This window comes from Castanea sativa, chromosome 11 (genome assembly GCF_040712315.1).
Source record: "Castanea sativa cultivar Marrone di Chiusa Pesio chromosome 11, ASM4071231v1".
Classification (NCBI taxonomy): Eukaryota; Viridiplantae; Streptophyta; class Magnoliopsida; order Fagales; family Fagaceae; genus Castanea; species Castanea sativa.
Window position 1 is genome coordinate 387,528 of NC_134023.1, and position 3,519 is coordinate 391,046.

Genomic DNA, 3,519 nt, shown 5'->3' on the forward strand with positions numbered 1-3,519 from the left:
TCATCTCTCTTTGCTACACTTTATCATGGGCCTTTTCTTGAAAGAAAAAGCTTTGATTTGAAAGAAAGCAACAAATATATGGAAATTTTACGAAAATGAGCTCAGTGGGGAGAAACGTCCCTCTTGATTCATGGATGTAATCCAATTGCATGGAAATTGCACTCTCCCTTCTCTCTCTCTCTCTCTCTCTCTCTCTCTCTCATAAAGTTAGTTATTTCTACTTCTATTGATTAAAATACTCTGTGTATTATATTATGATATTACTTAAATAATAAAAAATAGGGGCATATAAAGAAATTCAATAACTAAATTCAAAAATCAGATCCAGTATTCATCCAAAAGGTTAACATCATTATCATTGTTTTAAAAACTGGCTAGACTAGCCGGTTTAATTGGAAATTGGGCACTAGTTCAGTTTGGTAAAAACCCTTAGAGCTGGTAAAAATTGGTTAAAAACCAGGTTGAACTGGGAACCATGGGTAAAAACTATTTTTTGCCTGTTCTGGTTTTTAAAACCATGACCATTATCTTTTCACTAACCCATGTCCTCAAAGCATCTTATTTTCTTTTTTATTAGAAAAAGAAGGTTAAACAATCCCACTTATTATTATTATTATTATTATTATTATTATTATAGAAAGTTTTAATAATATTTTTAAGGATTTTACTAACGTGTGTTCTAAGGGCACACAATAATATACCATTTTTTGAAAAAGTTTTATCGAGAATTGAACAATTTTTACAACTTTTTTAATTTTTCATAAAATGTTTCCGAAAATTGATGGCTTAATGTCTGCCCTAAGGGCATACATTAACCGGACCCTATTTTTAATAACTTTCATCATAAAGAAGAACACTGTAAACTTGGAGAAGCGGCTGCAACATTATGTGTGTCTAGGGTTTTTGTACCAAACTGTGTTTTTTTTAAACATTGGAGATTAAGGGTATGTTTGGTAATTGCTTTTCTTTTATTTTTTGTTTTAAAAATAATTTTTTATTTTTGAAACTAAAAAACTTGTTTGGCAACCCAAAATGGATAGAAAACAAAAACTATTCTCAAAACTCAATTTGTGAAGGAAATTGAAAACATGCAAAAGGCTGTTTTCAGTTTCTAGTTTTCAAAAGTTAATGAAAACACACATTTAATTTAATGAATCTGTCTCATTTAATTAGTTAGCATTAGAGTTCAAATCCTAGTAACAACATATTTTAGTATTTTTTTATTTTTTTTTCAAAAAACTATTTTTTTAATTTCAACGAACCAAATGTGTTTTTAATTTTGAAAATACAAGAAAATTGTTTTTTCTTTATATTCCCAAAAACAAAATTTGAAAATAGAAAACAAAAACTGTTACCAAACATAACTTAAGTATTCATGTGAAGACATTTGCACCAACATCTTCAGGAATCAAAAGTGGTGAAGTCAGACTCGAATTGGGTACCCTTGTATCGAAGTGATCCACAACGTAGAAGAGTCCAACTGGGTTAGAGTTATGGTCGAATAGCATTAGTAAGTTCTACTATAGACAGCAACTTTGAGATAGGGTATATTTCTTATTGTTGTAACTTCAATTTTATCGTAGCGGATTCTTCAAGTTAGTGGTAACCTTTAAACTACCCTCATTGGGTTTTATTTATTTATTTTTTCGTTAGGGTTCCTATTGTGATCAGATTGTTGTGTCAAATTTATTTTCAACTACACTTTAGTTTTGACGATTTGGCTATGCCTATCTGTTGGAAAAATACATGGAAATACGTGTTTGTATCTCATGCAAATATGTGCAGCGGAAAAATTAACGGATCTACTTCATTCGCAATTGATAACATGTACTATGTAAGTTTCAGAATTAGAGAACAAGAAAGCGTACCTTGGTACGGTAAAATTCAAAACCGAAGAACAGAAGCACTTGAGAATACTTTTAATCTTCACTCAAATTCCACTTAATGCCCAAGATGTGTGGTCTCTTAATCAGTTTTCATCAAAGAGAGAATAGGAGTGTCCAACACTCACATACAAAACCATTTCATTCCTTGTATGAAAACACTTATGAAAAAGTCTCATGAAAAACTTTAATGAAATTCTGTATGTTTCTCTCCTTATATATAACTGATTATCTAATTGGGCTAGCCTTTTGGGCCATTCCGATTGAGCTCTTGTATGTAGCTTGGAGTGGGACCAAAAGGGATAAATAAGACACTAGTTTCAATGGGTCTTGGGCTTTTCTGTCAACTCTTGACAAGTCCAAAGTTACCATTAACTATATTTAATACTACTATATAAATATAATTGCACTCTAGGCCTTATCTATAAATTATATCCCAAGGCTTTATTGTACATGCAACCCCTTCATAAAATATTCGTAGTAATACAAAGTCATAAATATAGACTCCCACTTTGAAGATTACTACATCTTAATTCTTGAGTACCCGGTTTTATCCTTTATGTTATTCATTATATATTCATGAAATCTAATTCCATAAATATATACTTTAGTAACTCCTTACTAAAGTGGTAACTCCTTACTAAAGTGGTTGGGCCTAACTCTCTGAATAACCAAACCCATTAAACTTATCTCAAGGGAATATTTTGTATCTCCGTTAAGAGATTATGAATTCCATCTTGAGAATACATGTTCCATAAACACTAAATGTGGCTGTCCAACATACTGAGGTTTTGACCGTGACTAATAGATCTCACTCCTGATATATCAAAGCAACTTACATCTCATGATCGAGTCCATTATTTTCTCAGGATTAAAAGTTCATGTAAATAGAAATCGTGAGATTTATTATTCATTTGACAGTCGTTAGGAGAATAATAAATCTGACAGCGGTCCAGTTCAATATGTCTTAACTCTTAAAACATATTAACATACCAACTAGAAATCTCCATTTCCATGATCAAGACAAATCATCTTAATTGATATGTTATAGTCTTTGCTAATAAAACGCCCAATTTCATCACCGACTATGAACTACATTTTGAGTTTACAAGGAACTTGTGATTTACATCTTTGTGACTAAATCACATAAATCACATATAATGCATCTCATGGACTAAGATAATGTCCCATTAGTTCATTTATAAATAACCTCATATAATTAAACAATTTAATTATTTATGACATGCCAATAAATTGGATTTTAGGGCATAAACCCCAACAATCTCTCACTTGCCGTCAAAGACAATTTATAATATATTTGACACTTATCTCTCTTTAAAGTAGTTCATAATCACTCTAAGGCAAGGTTTGGAAACAAGTTTCAGTCAGATTTATTACATAAATGATCTTTTCTACTACTATTTCTCAATCTCTCTAATGAGATGATACTTATGCTTTAATGTGTATCTTCACCACCTAGAGTGAACACATATCTTGAAGTTCAACATCATAATGTGTATCTTCACCGCCTAGGATGGACACATATCTTGAAGTTCAACGTCATAATGTGTATCTTCACCACTTAGAGTGAACACATATCTTGAAGTTCAACGTCATAATGTGTATCTTTGCCACC